Genomic DNA, 18,342 nt, shown 5'->3' with positions numbered 1-18,342 from the left:
TAGCTCAAATGGTTGTGGAGGCTGTCAAATTCAACATCTGCAGGGTAGGCTGTCAGGCTGGAGGCCCAAAAAGAATTGATGTTGCAGATTGAGTCTGATGACAGTTTTGAAAAGCTATTTCTTTTCCCTGACACCTCTGTTTATTTTATCTCAAAGTCTTCGACTGACTAGATGAGACCCACCTGCATTATGGAGGGTGATTTTCTTTATTCAAAATCTACTGATTTGATTGCTAATCTTATCTTAAAAATAGTTTCACAGCAACATCCAGAGTGCTTTTTGACCAAATCCTGGGACATTTTGTCCTAGCCAAACTGACAGATAAAATTAACCATCACAGACACTAAATAGATCTAGTTGCTTGTACAAGATTACTGATATGTTTTGGATGTTTTGTCCTCTTCAAATCTCATGTTGAAAGGTGACCTCCAATGTTGGAGGTGGGTCTAGTGGGAGATGTTTGGACCATGGGGAAGAATTCCTCACTAATGGCTTAGTGCTGTCCTCACAGTAATGAGTGAGTTCTCACTCTGAATTTATGCAAGATTTGGTGTTAAAAAGAGGCTCACATGTCCTCCCTCTCTGTTGCTCCCTGTCTTGATGTATGACACATTGGCTCCCCTTCATCTTCCGTCATGATTGTAAGCTTCCTAAGGCCTGACCTGAAGCAGATGCTGGCACCATGTTGCTTGTATAGTCAGCAGAACTGTGAGCCAAATAAACCTCTTTTCTTTAAAAATTTTACAATTTCATGTATTTCTTTATAGCAATGCAAATGGCTTAATACAATCATTATCCAGTTCATTTTGTGTGTATATGTAGAAATGTACATGCTGTTAATCTCTTACCATTGCTATAATGAATAGAATACACAGATCTTAAAACAATATGGGAAATTTGGTTATATTGTTAAGAGAATTGGTTGGATCATTCTGGAATTTGAATGATTAGCAATCTTTTCCCACGGCACTAATGACCATGAGTATTGAGAGCAGTAGCTTTTCCAGCTCAGCACCTTCAAACTGATGGGCTATAAGCATAGAATTAAAAACAAAATCATTTGTTAATTTAACACCTCACAGTTTCATATAACAACTATTATACTTGAATGTCAAAGATCATGGCAAATTCAAAAAAATAAATATTTTTATTTTGTATTTTGTTGTAATGTTTTAATAATAAATATACTCCAGAGACAATATTTATGTTTCAAAGAAAAATTGGAATAAATAGAAAAGAAATTGTTCAGTCAAGAAATCTGAAAACAAATATAAGAGGTATTCAGTTTTACTAACCATCTCTAATACAGGCATCAAGTACAGACATAATGGTCTTTTTTTCTCAACACACATATGCGTAGCTCCTCTTCTTTTATATGCCTTTAATGACACTATGTGTTTGTTATTTTACTGTATGTTTAATCACCATACTTTACTAAATTTTATTTTGGAGTAGGCAATGCATTCATATGGTTCAAAAATTAGTAAAAGTATCCACGTAAATTCCTCCCCATACTTGTCCCTCATTTCCCTAGTTTTCCCCTCATCTATTCATCCCCCCCAGTGTTATTACTTTCCTATACATCCCTCCATGTACCTGTTTAATGCATTTTGATGGAGATAATGAGTGTACTCTCAGTAGCTACCCTATATTTCTTTCTTAGTAAAATGTGTTTTAGTTAGAACTAGGACTACCTTGCTAAAATCTAAAAGCTACATTCACAGCTGCATTATGTCTAAGTTAAAGTAACTGATGTGAATAGAAGAGATATGAACAATTAAAAAGAAGAATGTTCTCTTGCTTACACACCTTTATCTAATCCCACCGCCCTGCATTCAGATACACTGTTGGAAGAGAATCAATTATCCTTGATTATGAAAACATCACATGTCGAAGACTTTATAAGAACAAAATAGGAGTCTGAAACTTCAACCACATGGAGTACTTTCTTTAGAAAACTTCCAAAAGGCCTTAAAATTATCTTCAAATGATTATTTTTTGTCATTTTAATTTTATTTGGGGGACCCCGTATATTGGCCGTCTCTTATCTTCTATGTCTAGCTTTAGCTCTGTCTCTAAAGACAGATAGTTTATCTTTATTCTTTCAATTGTGTCTTTTTTATGTTAGTGGATCTCCTTATTTCCATTTTTCATTACCTTACTATCATTTCCATGTGTATATATTCCTTCTTATGCTTTTATTTTTGGTGGGATGGGGCAGATTTTATTTTACTTTCTTCCTTAGTTGCCTTAGCTTACCTTTCATCTCTTGCTTTTGTTTCATGATCTCCTACCTATTACTGAAATTTTCTTTCAAAGATCTTTTTCAAAGATGTAATTTCTCTTCCTATTCCTCCTCCTTCTCTCTCTTACTGTTATTTACAGAAGAACATTTGGCCCTAATTTTCATTTTTTATAAAATATTCTTCTGGTCAGTATAAATTGATTTTGATAAATGTTGTGAAATGTCTTCTACATTTTCCCTTATGGTACCAGTTCTTTATTTTTTCCTAGTTTAAAACATGAATTAGTAAATGAGTTGGATTATCTTAGACCATATATTTGCAGAAAGTTTCTGTGGAAATGAAATAGTGAAATGATCCATAACCAAAACTTTCCTCCTTCTCTGCTAATTCAGAGACAGGCAGCATCTTTCCAGTATGGCTCATTTGTGTGAATCACTGTAAAACCTGTTCTTTTCTGCTTCTCATACCACCCTTAATTTCTTCATTTCCTAAAACCTTTGTTAAAAATTAAGCACACGGATTTAACATTTTAAAGTGGATCGCTCACCTAAGAATTTGTCATATCTGCCATCACTTTCTCACTCTCACATTTTTGGATTCTCTTTACCTTTATTGATCAAAGTTCACATTCTCATGAAATAAATAGTAATGGGATATGGAAAAATGGATGATCTATTTAGACAAACTTCTTGAAAGGACAGGGCAAGGATTTGTGACTAATTATTCAAGGTAGAGATGTTGGAGTACTCAAGGGAATAGTCTTGATTTATCAATAACACATCATACTGAGATAGTAAGTTCAATATTTAAGGGGGTATAGTACAATTATTATCATTTTCTACTGACGAGGTCATAGTCAATGTAAATAACTGAGGTGTTCATGCATTCAAATAGCCTTATTGTTCCTACCCAGAGGTCACAGCTGCAGAATTGAAAGCTCCAGTAATAGTGGACAAGTATATTTTGCTTAATAATTTGATTGAACTGTCTTGGGCTGTTGTCACAGTTTGGAGAGCTTGGGAGCTTCTTGTTCTCCCTAGCCCTGGTTAAAATCAAGCCAACAAACATTGCTCAAAATTCTCTTTCAAATATATTTGAAAAAGTGTTGAGTATATTTCTTCCTTTGAACCATGAGAATAAATATGCAATGATAACCAGAAGATATGTGAAGAGATGCAGGTAAAATAAAATGTCTTCCAAATGTTTAAATGAATTTGGGAAATACCTCTTTTACTTACATATTTGCAAATAATCAGATAACTTTATTTGGAAGCATTCTTCATTTTCAGATTCCTACAGTTTTGCTAACTGCATCAAAACTTAGAGGAACATGGTATTTTCAATCCTTTATTAAAATCTAATCTTGAGACAGTCTTGGCCTACTTTTAAAATTAAAAGTTTTCATAGTTTAGTGAAATTCAGCTAAATTTTCAAAGATTGCTATCTTTACAGAAATCTTCCCTTATTTACTATTGAGCCATTATATCCTAGTTCATGTAGGTTAAAGAATTTTAATAATACAACTATTAAATCCTGCTGCTTTTATTTCAAGAAAATGAAAGTGGACTAGAGCAGCATAGATAATATAAAGTAACTCACAGGTACACTAACAAAAGAATCCATTCTCATCAAAATACACTCAGCATTAATGAACCTATTCCTATCTTAGAAAACAGTACCTTCTTTTTCCTCTCTTATGTTCCTCCCCACCACCACTACCACACAAAAGCATTCAATGGCTGGATTTCAGCTGGTGATGATCTGAACAATACATATTTGGAATTAGGAACAATCACAGCACAGAACTGTAGAAAGAATTGTTAAATGAATTTGTATAAGCCTATCACTAACTAGTTGGTCCTGATAATAACTAGTTGATTGACTTTAGAAACAGAATTTTATAAAATCCTTAAGACCTCTCCATTTCATTTATAATAAAATTGATTTTCTTAAAATGGAAACATCAGGGTAGTCTAATTATTATATAGTAAAGCCTGTTTAACAATGTTAAAATATTACCATTAAATTACCGATTACTTGCATCTATTATAATGATATAATTAAGCATTTTAAATCTCCTTGAAACCAGTATTCTCCATACATTTGATGAGTGAGATAAAAATACTAATAAGATAGAGCTAAATATTTGCATTTCAAACTATCCATAAAGAGCAAACTCTATGATATCTAAGATTAGGTGTGGATGTAGAGGCAATTCTTGTCATTTACAACAATGTGGATGAACCTGGAGGACATATGGTAAGTGAAATACACCAGACACAGAAATACAAAAAGCATGCTCTCACTCATATGTAGAAACCAAAAAAGTTGACCTCATATAAGTAGTGGATAGAACTGTGGTCATCAGAGAATGAGGGCGATGGAGGGAGTGGGGAGTGATTCATCAACAGGTACAAAGTTACCATGAGTAAGGAAGAAAAATTCTAGTATCCTTTTTCACAGTAGAGTGACTATAGTCAACCAAAAGATACTGTATACCTCAAAATAGCAAGGAGAGGATTTTGAGTATTCCTACCACAAATAAATGATAAATTTTTGTCATAGTTACATTAATTACCCTCATTTATTACACAGTTTATGTATGAAGTGAAATATTACATTGTACAGCATAAATATGTACAATTGTTATTTGCCAATAAAAAATAACAATTTTAAAAGATTAATATAGTAGAAACTATGACTTCCAGGTGCGGGTCCCCTCATATCCCTGAGATTTTTCTGTGATGCCCACCTTTATCATGTGTCTGATTGCATAAGCAAGCCCCCATCTCAGACTGTCTTTGCGATATAGCACTCCAGGTACTAGAGCAGATTTGCTTAAGTAACCAGCGAAAGCAGAGGAAATCTTTACTCAATAAATGATGAATGCAGGTGTAAGCTCACCCGCCATAGCCAGAGCAAAAAAAAAAAAAAAATTCTGTTGTAATTTATGGCTGAGTCTGGGCCATCTTTGGCTTATTCCCCTTCTGTCTTCTCCTTCCACTATTTATTCACTGATTTTTTCTGAAAATGGTCCCTAAATTAATTACTGACAAGTGAATTCTCACCTAAAACTGTGCTGTCAGAAAACCAAATTTAAGACAGATACTTTTTGAAAATAGAGAAACGAGACATAGAAAAGTTTGAATGAAAACCACCACTTAAGTACTATCTAATTTTTTTTATGAAACCATTTGGATTTTTCAGTTTTATCTTTATTAAAACTACCCAAAATCTAAAAACAGGTTAATATTCTAGAAATATGGAACTCAAAGCCCTTCAGAGTATGGTCTTAAATTGCCTTTCAATTCTTATACATTGCAAAAATTCTAAGCATAATTTATATTTAAACCATTGTAAGCATCATTCCTCCAATACCCCAAATTATACTATAATAGTATGCCTCAGTTCTTTTTTTTACTTTTTCCTTCACCAGTTGAAATATGACAGATATTTTTGAGCCTCAGACAAAAGTGATATTGATATATAACTGTTCATTTCTAATAGAGATTACTTGGAAGGAAAATAATACTTCAAATTAAATTGTGGAGAAAAATGAAAGATTTGTTGAAGGAAAGAAAGATTACTAGATAATTTCAACATTAATCAGAGTGAGGAAATAGTAAATAAGAATAAGATAAGACAAAGCATTTATAAAGTTTTGTATTTAAATTTAGTCATTAGAAAAAAGACAACCTTATAAAAAATGAATAATACATTTAAAATTATGAATTAAAAAAACAAAAAATAAAGTCATGTAGATGTCAGGTCATAAAAAGGAGATAAATAATAGGTTAGAAATATCAGAAATTAAAAGAAAACTGCTCTACAGATCTTTTAGTCATTAAAAAGATAAATTCTTTTCTGAGAGTCATGGACTGTCTTTTGGATAGCTCACCAGAATAAAACATCTATCACACATGGCTAAAATTAAAAAGCAACTACCTAAAAGTGCTGAGTAGTGGACAGAAGCAGACAAACTCTTGTAAAATGTATATTCTTGAAAGGCAGTTAGAAGGACGTACATTAAAGAAGATACATTTTTGAGGCATGTAACCTGTAGCGACATGCAGTCCCAATGTGGCATACACAAGTTAGCAGGGGTGTGAGGGGAAAAAATGTGATTTTTCTTAATGAGACTGTTAGTGTAACAAAGCTGGAGAAATCATGGCTACCATAAATGACTAAAGAATGCTATAAGGAAAGCGTCAAAAACGGGGTATCTAAGTCCTGTCTACCTATAAGTCTGACTGACCTCCAAATCACTCATGCAATACGTCCACTAAAAAAAAGAAAAATGTTAAGAAGATCTCAACTGAAGCCAGAAATGCTACTAAGACACAGAGTTTGTAGTTCAACTCCAACTAAGGAAATGTCAAGAGAAGAAAAAGAATAATAATAAAAACACCAGAATCCACAATCTCACATATTAACATGAATAATGAGCAGTATATAATTCACAAAGCCCCAAAAGAACAAGAGCAACAATTGAATGCATACTCTAGAGAAAAATAAATCCACCAAATCTGACACTGAGATGGACCAGAAATATTCCTTTGTTTTGTTATGTTTTGTGTAATGTCTACCATATCTATTCTAAATTTAGTGAAGCAAATTAGTCTGACAATGAACGAAATGATAGAGAAAAGTAGGAGACAATTCAAGTAGAAAAATTGATATAGACAAAAACAAAAAAAAAAATTCAAATAAAGACTACCTAAAATTAAAAGAAACAAAAAGTTACTAGATGGAAGAAAGAGCAGAACGAAATGATAGAGGTCAGATCTGGTGAACTTGAAGCAGAAAATTTATCTTCAATGTGAGGAATCAGAAAGAGAAAAAAAATGGAAAAAAAATAAGGAGAGCCTCAGAGTCTGTGAGATAGTATCAAACTATTTAATATGTGTGGCATTTGAGTCCAGGAGGAAGAGAACAACAGTGGACTTTGAAGAGGTCACTTAATTGTTTTCTGGCTTGCATAGTTTTTGTTGAGAAGTCTACATAATTCATATGTTTCTTCTTTTGTATGTAATGCATCTTTTTTTGTTGTTTTACTTCTATCTTCAAGATTTTCTCCTTATCTTTAATCATCAGAAGTTTGAATGTTATGTGTTTAGGTGTGCTTTATTGCTGTTTTGTTTTTTTTCTGATTGAGATTATCTGAAGTTTATCTATCTGTGCTTTTGTGTTGTTTATATTTGTAGGTAATACTCAACCATTACATCTTCAAATATTTATTCTTCCTGGTGCTTTCTCTGTATTCCTTTTGGGAATCCAGTCACACATAAATGGATATTTACTTATTTTATATTTTTATGTTTTTATTTTTTTAAGATAGAGTCTTGCTCTGTCGCCCAGGCTGGAATGCAGTGGTACGATCTCAGCTCAATGTAGCCTCTGCCTCCCGGGTTCCAGCGATTCTCCTGCCTCAACCTCCTGGGTAGCTGGGATTACAGGTGCACACCACCACGCCCAGCTAATTTTTGTATTTTTAGTAGAGACGGGGTTTCATTATGTTAGCCAGGCTGGTCTCGAACACCTGACCTCAGGTGATCCGCCTGCCTCAGCCCCCCAAATTGCTGGGATTACAGGCATGAGCCATGGTGCCCAGCAGTTTTATTTTTAAAACTTATTTTTTTTTCCGTTTTCAAGTTTTGCTTTGGGTAATGTCTAGTGATCTGTCTTCATGGTCAGTGAACCTTGCCTCCACTATGTTAAATCTATTAAGGAGCCCATCAAAGGAATTTTTCACCTCTGATGCATGTTTATTTGTTTGTTTTATTCTTATCCATTCCAATTGACTCATTATTATATATTCCCTCTTTCTGTTAATAATTCTGTCTACTTAATGATGTTGTCCACCTATTTCACTATATTCTTTAACCTATGATTTATATTATTTTAAATTCCCTCTTCATACCTACAGCAGGCACTATATTGATGGAAGGCTTCTCTCATTATTCCTATCCCACATTCAGATTTCAGCTATCCCTGCTTACCTGTACCACACAGGGAGACTACCTCTTGATTCTTCTCTCTCCCAGTGCTGGGCTTCTGTTTCTTGTTACATAATGCCTGCCAGGTTTGTGGTGAGAAGTGCCTTGTCCCTTATACTTTTTGTCCAACCTCAGTCTCAGGAAGAACCTGTGAACTTGAGTGTCAGAAATAGTACCTTCACAGCATTCCTCTTCCTCCTGCTCGTGGCATCCAAACTTGTATCTATGTGAGGTCTTGTGTGGTAGAGTTTCCTTTACCAGAAAAAGGAGACTTTTACTGGTAGTGGCATAAGGTAATAGGCCTAAGACAACTTTTGTCCTCTCCTACAGAATTATAAGCATATTTTCTTCCAGCAGTAATTGGGCAGAGTTTGTGTCCTATGTTTGGGTGGAATTACTATGACTACCCCAGTGGTCTAAGGTTTCTGCCTCAAATGAGGGAAGTTTCCAGAAAAAGGTGCATAGTTTCATGGCTCTCAAGCAGCACTTCCACACCCATCCCCCTAAAGCCAGCTCTCTCTGGTCTCCACTCCTCTCTCAATCTTTTTTGTGAATATCTGGTGTAGGTTTCTGGAAAAAAGACTGAGCGAGTGCAAACTACTTTTGTGTTTAAAGCTACCAAGGGTTATATAAGTTAAGCTAAACTGTAAGCAATTTGTTACAATTGTATCTAACCTGTTTTTCCCCACATGTGTGGTAATCACTGACTCTTCCTCCTGAGTGCTGCAGCAAGTAAGCCAATCCTCATTGTCTCTCACTGGAGTGTCCCTATGCCAGGGTCAAGCTGTCTATCAACTCCCTTTAGCTGTCTGTTGGGCTCAAAAAATTGTTATTTTGTAGTTCATTCATATTCGTCTTATTGTTAAGACAGTCACAATATAATAGACAAAAATTGAATTAATCTAACAATATAAGAAGGACACAACAAAATGGCTACTAAATCACATTAACAAATCACAGCTTATCACATTAACAGATTGTAAGGAGAAAAAACATACAACAATCTCAATAGATGCAGTAAAAACACTTGCTTAAATTCAAGACCCATTCAAAATCACACATAATGAAAGTAACGGAAGGCATCTTTCCCAATCTGCTTAAGAGTGTGTACAAATAAGCAAGTGTACAGCAAGCATTACATTTAATTGTGAATGATTGAAGTCTTCTGAGATTGGGAAATACACAAGGATGCCTACTGTCACTATTTCTATGCAGCATTGTACCCAAGGTCTCAATCAAAGCAATAATCATAAAGAAAGAGGACTAAAATATTTACTCGTTGGGAAAAAATAAAACTGTTCTTATACTGAGATAAAATGATTGCATACGAGAAAAATTAAAAACTCTAAAGATAATTATTGGAAATAATACTTGATATTAAGCAATGCTGTTTAGATACAAAGTCAATGTTTGAAAATAGGGTATATTTTATTTTAAAACATCACATTTGTAAAAGCAACAAAACTAACCAAATACATAGCAAATACATCTAATTCCTAATTTCTCAATGAAAAATTTGAAATATTATTAAGAGAATATTTTTAAAACTTAAAGGAATATGGTTTCCAGTATTTAAAGAATTAATAATTATACTATACCAATTCCCTTCAAATGTGTGTATAGATTAAATCTATTATCAAAGTATCACCAGTCCTCTTCTGAAATTGAAAAGTTGATTGCAATTCATACATAAATAACAATATACACAAATTGCCAAGAGGATCGTTCTAAAAAAAGCTGGATCAGATGGAGGGGAGCGAGATAGCTGAATAGAAGCCTCCAACAATCATCCCCACTGCAGGAACACCAAACTAAACAACTATTCAAACAAAAGAGCACCTTCATAAGAATCAAAAATCAGTTCACCACAGTACCTAGTTTTAAAATCATATTAAGCAAAAAATACACTGAACGAGGTAGGAAAGACTGTCCTGAATCACCTATACCACCCTTTCCTCATCCCCCAGCAGCAGCTGTATGGCACAGAGAGATTCTCTGCACTTGGGAGAAGAGTACAGTGATTGCAGGACTTTGCAATGGAACTCAGTACTGCCTGGCACAGTGGAAAGCCAACATGGGGCAGAAATCAGCCAGCACTCATGGAGGGAGCATCCAGACCAGCTCTAGGAAGAGGCAAATTGTCCATCCCAACAGTAGAAACCTGGGCTCCAGCAAGCCCTGCCACCACAGGCTAAAGCTCTCTTGGGTTCTAAATAAACTTGAAAGGCAGCCTAGGCCACAAGGACTGGAATTCCTGGGTGAGCCCTAGTGCTGTGCTGGGCCCAGAGCCAGAGGAATTGGGCTGCACATGAACTAGTGAGATACTAGCTGGGACAGCTGAGTGCTTGCATCACCCCACCACTCCCCCAATCCAAGGCAGCCGGCTCACAGCTCTGGGAGACACTCCTTCAATCTACATGAGGAGAAGAGAGGGAAGAGTACAGAAGATTTTGCTTTGAAACTTGGATACCAGCTCAGCCACAGTAGACTAGGGCATCAGGCAGACTGCTAAGGCCACCATTCCAGGTTCTAGCTCCCAGATGACATTTCTAGATACACCCTGGAGCAGGAGAGAAGCCACTGCCCTGAAGAGAAGGACCCAGTCCTGGAAGAATTTATGATCTGTTGACTAGGGCGATGAATAAACAGCAATGGTAGCCAGGTAGTACTCACCGTGGGCCTTAGGGGAGGTTCAGAATTGTGCTGACTTCAGGTGTGACCCAAAACATTCCCAGCCATGGTGGCTAGAGGGAAAAGTCTCCTCTGCTTGAGTAAAAGAAAGTAATAAGGGGAACTTTGTCTTACACCTTGGTTACCAGCCAGGACACAGTAGGGTAGAGCACCAACAAGTTCCTGGCATTATGTATTTAAGGCTTTGCCTCTTGGACAGCATTTCTAGACCTGCCCTTGGCCAAAAGGCAGCTTTCTGCCCTGACGGAGAGATTCAGGACTGGCAGCATTCACCACAAACTGACTGAAGAGCCCTTGGGCCTGGAGAAAACGCTGGGGTAGCCAGGCATTACTTGCCATGGCCCTGGGGCACAGGTAGCCCCTTTCACTTGAGGAAAGGGGAGGAAAGAGTGGGAACAACTTTGTCTTGTGACATAAGTACCAGCTCAGTTGCAGTAGAACAGAGCACCAGGTAGGTTCCTAGCATTCCTGACCCCAGGACCTGGATCCGAGATGGAATTCCTAGACGTGCCCGGGGCCAGCCAGCAGGGTGGGGAGCTCACCATCCTAAAGGGAAGGACACAAGCCTAACTGGATTTGCCACCTGCTGACTGTAGAGTCCTTGGGCCTGAGTGAACACAGGTAGTAGCCGGGGAATTGTCACGGAAGCCCATCTACAAAACCCAGTGCTATACTAGCTTCAAACCTGGCACAGCACAGTCCCAGTGGTGGTGGCCACAGGGTGCCTGTGTCATCCTTCCCAGAGCCCCAGGCAGCTCAGCATCAAGAGAAAGATACCATTTGTTTGGGGAAAAGTAAGAGAAGACAAGAATAGTCTCTGCCTTCTAATCCAGAAAATTCTTCTGAATCTTATCGAAGACCACCAAGGCAGTACTTTTACATGTCTGCAAGAGCCACAGCATTACTGCACTCAGGGTGCCCCCTAAAGCAGATACAGCTGCAGTGACCAAAGACATAGGTCACAACACGCAAGTCAAGTCCCTTCAAATACCTGGAAGGCCTTCCCAACATGAATGGGTACAAACAAGCGCAGGCTGTGAAGACCACAATAAATACCTAATTCTTTAATGCCCAGAGCCCAGACACTGACAAACATTCACGAGCACCAAGACCATTCAGAAAAACAAACTCATGAAACAAACTAAATAAGTCAGTGGTCAACCCAAGAAAGACAGAAGTAGAGTTATGTGACATTTCAGACAAAGAATTCAAAATAGTAATTTTGAGGAATCTTGATGAAATCTAACACAGAGAAGAAATTAAGAATTCTATCAAATACATTTAACAAAGTGATTGAAATAATTAAAAAGAACTATGTAGACATTCTGGAGTTTAAAAATGCAATTGACATACTGAAAAATGCATCAGAGTGTTTGAATAGACAGAAACATGCATCCATAAAAAAATAAAACCTTCAACAAATTTTCAAGAAATAAAATACTTATTAACAGAAACTACAAAAAGTTAAAAAGTGGAGGATGAAGTTAAAGTGTAGAGTTTTTATTAGTTTTCTCTTTGCTTGTTTGCTAGTTTGTTTTGCAATCAGTGTTAAATTGTCATCAGTTTAAAATAATGATGTTATTTGCAAGCCTCATGGTAACTTCAAATAAAAAAGGGGTATAACAGATATACAAAAAATAAAAAGCAAGAAATTAAAACACACCACCAGAAAAAAATTACCTTAATTAAAAGGAAGACAGAAATAAAAGAAGGGAGGAAAAGAAGACCACAAAATAAAACAAAAAATCAAATAATAAAATAGCAGGAGTAGGTCCTAACTCATTAATAATAATAATGAATGTAATTGAACTAATCAAAGACATAGAGTGGCTGAATAAATTAAATACAAGACCAAACTATCTGTTGCCCATGAGAAACACATTTCACCTATAAAGACACAAATAGAGTGAAAATAAAGAGGTGGAAAAAGATATTTTATGCAATGGAAACCAAAAAATAGCAGGAGTAGCTATACTTATATGAGACAAAATAGGTTTCAGGGCAACTATAAAACACAGAAAAAAAATGATTATTTCATAATGATAAAGGGGTCAATTCAGCAAGAGGATATAACAATTGTAAATATATATGCACACAACACTGAAAACCACAGATATATAAAGCAAATATTGTTAGAGCTAAAGAGAGAGAAAAAACACAACACACTAATAGCAAGCGACTTCCGCACCCCCACTTTTAGCATTGGATATATCTTTCACACAGAAAATCAAAAACGACAACAACAACCAAAAAAAAAGGACATAATCTGTTCTATACACCCAATAACCCTAACAAATATTTACAGAACATTTCATCCAACAGCTGAAGAACATACATTCTTCTCAGCACATAAATCATTCTCAAGGATAGACCATATGCTATGTCATAAAATAAATCATTAAAAAGTAAAAAAAAAAAAATGAAATTGTATCAAGTTTCTTCTCTGATCACAATGGAATAAAACTAGAAATCAATAACAAGAGGAGTTTTGGAAACTACACAAATACATGGAAATTAAACAATATGCTCCTGAATTAGCAGCAGGTCAATGGAGACATTAAGAAGGAAATTTTAAAAGTTCTTGAAATAAATAAAAATGAAACAGAACATACCAAAACCTATGGGATACAGTGAAAGAAGCAACAAGAACAAAGTTTATAGCAATAAGCACCTACATCAAAAAAGGAGAAAAACTTCAAATAAACAACCTAATAATGATGCATCTTAAAGAACTAGAAAAGCAAGAGCCAACCAAACCCCAAGTTAGTAAAAAAAAGAAATAAAAAATATCAGAGGAGAAATGAATGAATTTGACAAGAAAACCATATAAAAACCAATGAAACAAAAAGTTATGAGTTATGTGTTTCTTTAAAGATAAACAAAATTGACAAATATTTAGCCAGACTAAATAAGAAAAAAAGAGGGAAGTCCAAAATAAACAAAATCAGAGATGAAAAAGAAGACATTACAGCTGATAATGCAGAAAAGCAAATGATCAATAGAGGCTACTATGGCAAACTAGATGCCAATAAATAGGAAAACCTAGAAGAAATGGAGAAACCTAAACATATACAACTTACTAATAATTGGACCATGAAGAAGTGGACCATGGACCATGAAGAAGTCCAAAACCTCAACCACCAAATAAGAAGTCTTTAGATCAAAGCCATAATAAAAAGTCTCCAAGCAAGGAAATGCCCAGGATCCAATGGCTTCACTGGTTAATTTTACCAAACATTTAAAGAACAAATAGTACCAATCCTACTCAAACTATTCCAAAAAATAGAGGACAAAGGAATACTTCCAAACTCATTCTATGAGGCCAGAATTACCATGATACTGAAACCAGACAAAGACACATAAAAAAAGAAAACTATAGGCCAATATCCCTGATGAACATTGATGCACAATTTTTGAACTAAATACTAGCAAACTGAATTCAACAACACATTAAGAAGGCCATTCATTACATCCAAATGTGATTTATCCCAACAATGCAAGGACGTTTCAACATAGGCAAATCATTCAATGTGATACATCATATCAACCAAATGAAGGACAAAAAACATAATCATTACAATTTATGTTGAAACAGCATTTGCTAAAACTCAGTATTCCTTCATGATAAAAATATTTTAAAACCTGGGTACAGAAGGAACATACATCAACACACAAAAGCCACATAGGGCAGACCCATAACTAGTATCATACTGAAGGAGGAAAAACTGAAAGCCTTTCATCTAAGAACTGGAAGAAGACAAGAATGCCTTCTTGTCTATAGTACTGGAAGTACTGGAAGTCCTAGCTACATAGTACTGGAAGTCCTAGCTACAGTTATAAGACAAGTACTGGAAGTCCTAGCTACAGTTATACGAGTAAGAAAGAAAAGGCATTCAAATTGGAAAGGAAAAAAAAATCAAATTATCCTTGTTTGCAGATGATATAATCTTAAATTTGGAAAAACCTAAAGATTCCACCAAAAAAAATTAGAATTGATAAGTTACAGGAAACAAAATCAACATACAAACATAGGTAGCATTTTAATATGTCAACAGTGAATAATTTGAAAAAGAAATCAAGAAAGTTATCCCATTTACAATAGCTATAAATGAAATAAAATACTTAGGAATAAACTTAACCAAAGAAGTGAAAGAGCTCCACAGTGAAAACCATAAAACACTGATGCAAGAAATTGAAGAGGATACAAAAAATGAAAAGATATTCCATGTTTGTGTATTGGGAGTATAAATATTGTATAAATGTCAGTACTATTTAAAGCAGTCTACAGATCCAATGCAATCCCTATAAAAATACCAACGATATTTATCCCAGAAATTAAAAAAAAATTCTAAAAATGTATATGAAACCACAAAAGACCTGGAACAGCTAAAGCTAACTAGAAAGAACAAAACTGGAGGAATCACATTACCTGGCTTCGTATTACTGCACACAGCAATAGTAACAAAAACAGACACATAGACCAATGTACCATAATAGAGAACCCAGAAATAAATCCACACATCTATAGTGAATTCATTTTCAACAAAAGTGCCAAGAACATGCACCGGGGAAAGACAGTCTCTTCAATAAATACTGCTGGAAAAACTGGACATCCATACACAGAGAATGAAACTAGACCCTCATATCTCACCATTTACAAAAATCAAATCAAAATGAATTAAAAAGTTAAACATAAGATCTCAAACCATGAACCTACTAAAAGAAAACATTGGGGAACCTCTGCAGGACATTGAATTGTGCAAAGATTTCATGAGTAATATCGTACAAGCACAGGCAACCAAAGCAAAAACAGACAAATGGGATCACATCAAGTTAAAAAGCTTTTGCTCAGCAAAAGAAACATTCAACAAAGAGACAACCCACATTATCGGAGAAAACATTTGCAAACTATCTAATTGACAAAGAATTAATAACTAAAATATATAAGCCGTTCAAACAACTTGATAGGAAAAGAAATTTAATAATCCAACTAGAAAATTGTCATAAAATGTTAACAGCTATTTCTCAAAAGAAGACATTCAAATGGCATGGAGTATATAAAAAGGTGATCAATATTACTGATCATCCAAGAAATACAAATCAAAACTCCAATGAGATACCATCTTATTCTGGTTAAAATGGTTTTTATCCAAAATACGTGCAATAACAAATGCTGGCCAGGATGTGGAGAAAAGGCAACCTTTCATAAACTGTTGGCAGGAATGTAAGTTAGTATAACCACTATGAAAAACAGTTTGAAAATTTCTCAAAAAACTAAAAATAGGATTACCAGATGAACCAGCAATCCCAATGCTGGGTATATAACCAAAAGAAAGGAAATCAGTATATTGAAGAGTTGTCTGCACTCTCATGTTTATTGCAACATTATCCACAATAGCCAAGATTTGGAAGCAACCCAAGTGTCCATTAACAGACAAAAGGATAAAGAAAATATGGTAGGTATTATGGAGCACTATTTAGACATAAAAAAGAATACAATTCTGTCATTCGCAATAACATGGGTGAAACTGGAGGTGTTTTGAGATCCTGTCATTTGCAGTAATATGGATGAAACTGGAGGTTAAGTGAAATAAGCCAGATGCAGAAAGACAAACTTTGCACGTTCTCACTAATTTGTAGGAGCTGAAAAACATTAAAACACTTGAACTAATGAAGATAAAGAGTAGAATGTTGATTACCAGAGGCTGGGAAGTGTAGTGGGTAGAGGTAAGTGGAAATGGTTAATGGGTACAAAAATATAGTTAGAATGAATAAGTTCTAGTATTTAATAGCACAACCAGGTGACTACAGTCAACAATAATTTATCATACATTTTATAATAACAAAAAGAGTGTAACTGGATTTTTTTAACACAAAGAAAGTATAAATGCATGATGTGATGGAAACCCCATTTACTCTGCTGTGATTATTAGGCATTGCATGCCAGTATCAAATATCTCATGTGCCCTATAAATATATACACCTACTATGTACCCACAAATGTTAAAAATAAAAATTTTAAAAGCTGGAGCACTAGCATAATTGGATATTAACAATAAAACTACAGCAGAAGTATTAGACAATAAGCCAGTCAGGCATGTTACAAAGAGACACAGACATGAGGAATTTCTTCATGATGAATTTCTCCATGACAAATTTGTTACCCCCATTTGAACAGTGGGTAACAAATGGAATTTTCACCAAGAGATGCTGGGTCAAATGGACTTCTATATGCGGGAAAAAAATAGAATTTGAAAACTGCCTCACAATATGTAGAAGGCTAAACGCAACACTTTTACTAGAAAACAAAACAATATTATCACTGCCTTGGGTAAGAAACATTTGTTAAATTAAACACAGAAACCATTAGCTTAAAGAGCAAAATGATAATTGGATGACATTAAAATTAAGAACTTCTGTTAATCAAAATTACCATTATGTGAATGTAAAAGTAAATCACATATTAAAAGAAGGCATTTACAATACGTATATTTGAAAAGAGAACTACATTTAGAAAAATGAAAGACTCCAAAATCAATAAGAAAAAGACAGACAGCTCAATTAAAACTAGCAAAAGACTTCAAGCAGCTACTTCATGCAAAAAAAGACAAATGTCCAAATATCCAACAAACATTTGAAATTTTGCTGAATTACATTAGTCATCAGAGAAATGTTAATTAAAACCACAGCAAGATACCAATACACACTCACCAACAAAGCTAAAATATAGCACACTAAAATACAAAGGTTTTTGTCTTTTTTCCCTATGCTCTCTGTCTCAACCAAGATTGAATGAAGTGTTGTGTAACTAAAATTTTTGTACATTGGTAGTAAATTGGTATAGCATTTTATGAAGATGTATTTACTAAACTTAAGCAAACAAATGCTGTTATCCAACAATCCTGCCCCTAAATATATATCCCAAAAAAACTTACTAGAATGTTTGCAGTAGCTCTACTGAAAAAAGCCAGTAATTGAGGGCAGCCCAGATGCCCTTCTACAGTAGAGTGGATAAACATCTTCTGTAATGGTTTCACAGGTTGAGTTCTCTGGAGGAAGATTCTGAGATGCAGTTTGGAGTGCAAGATGATCATTAGGGACCAATACCTGTGAAAAGAAGGAAAAAGAAGTACTCATTGAACAGAAAGGCAAGTCAAACTGATGCAGGAACATCAAAACCTTAGTCTGAAACAGGCCAGGTTCTCAGGCATGCAAACTGCCCATAAGAGTTGTCTTGTTTGGGTTAAATTCATGGGGATTTTGTAACACTCATCATACTCAGTAACCAGATGTGGAGTGTCCCAGGAAGTACATAGGTGAGGGAGTTCTCTGCAGCTAAAACAGAACATGAAGGAGATGACAGCTGGAGGATGTTTGCTGACATTGGTCCCTTCAGCTGGACAGCTCTG

General features: G+C 35.1%; 1 long non-coding RNA gene across 1 annotated transcript in view; it reads right to left on the bottom strand.

Annotated features, from left to right (window-relative positions):
- Positions 1-17,972, bottom strand: part of LOC129464772 (uncharacterized) — a 47,132-nt gene extending 29,160 nt beyond the window's left edge. The window contains exon 1 of the long non-coding RNA XR_008651729.2: positions 17,869-17,972. This is a non-coding gene — a long non-coding RNA (uncharacterized lncRNA). The remainder of the gene's footprint in view (positions 1-17,868) is intronic.
- Between the last annotated feature and the right edge of the window lie 370 nt (positions 17,973-18,342).

The sequence above is a fragment of the Symphalangus syndactylus genome, chromosome 16 (assembly GCF_028878055.3).
Source record: "Symphalangus syndactylus isolate Jambi chromosome 16, NHGRI_mSymSyn1-v2.1_pri, whole genome shotgun sequence".
Taxonomy (NCBI): Eukaryota; Metazoa; Chordata; class Mammalia; order Primates; family Hylobatidae; genus Symphalangus; species Symphalangus syndactylus.
The sequence above is the reverse complement of the archived record's forward strand: the minus strand, read 5'-3'. Positions and strand labels throughout refer to the sequence as shown.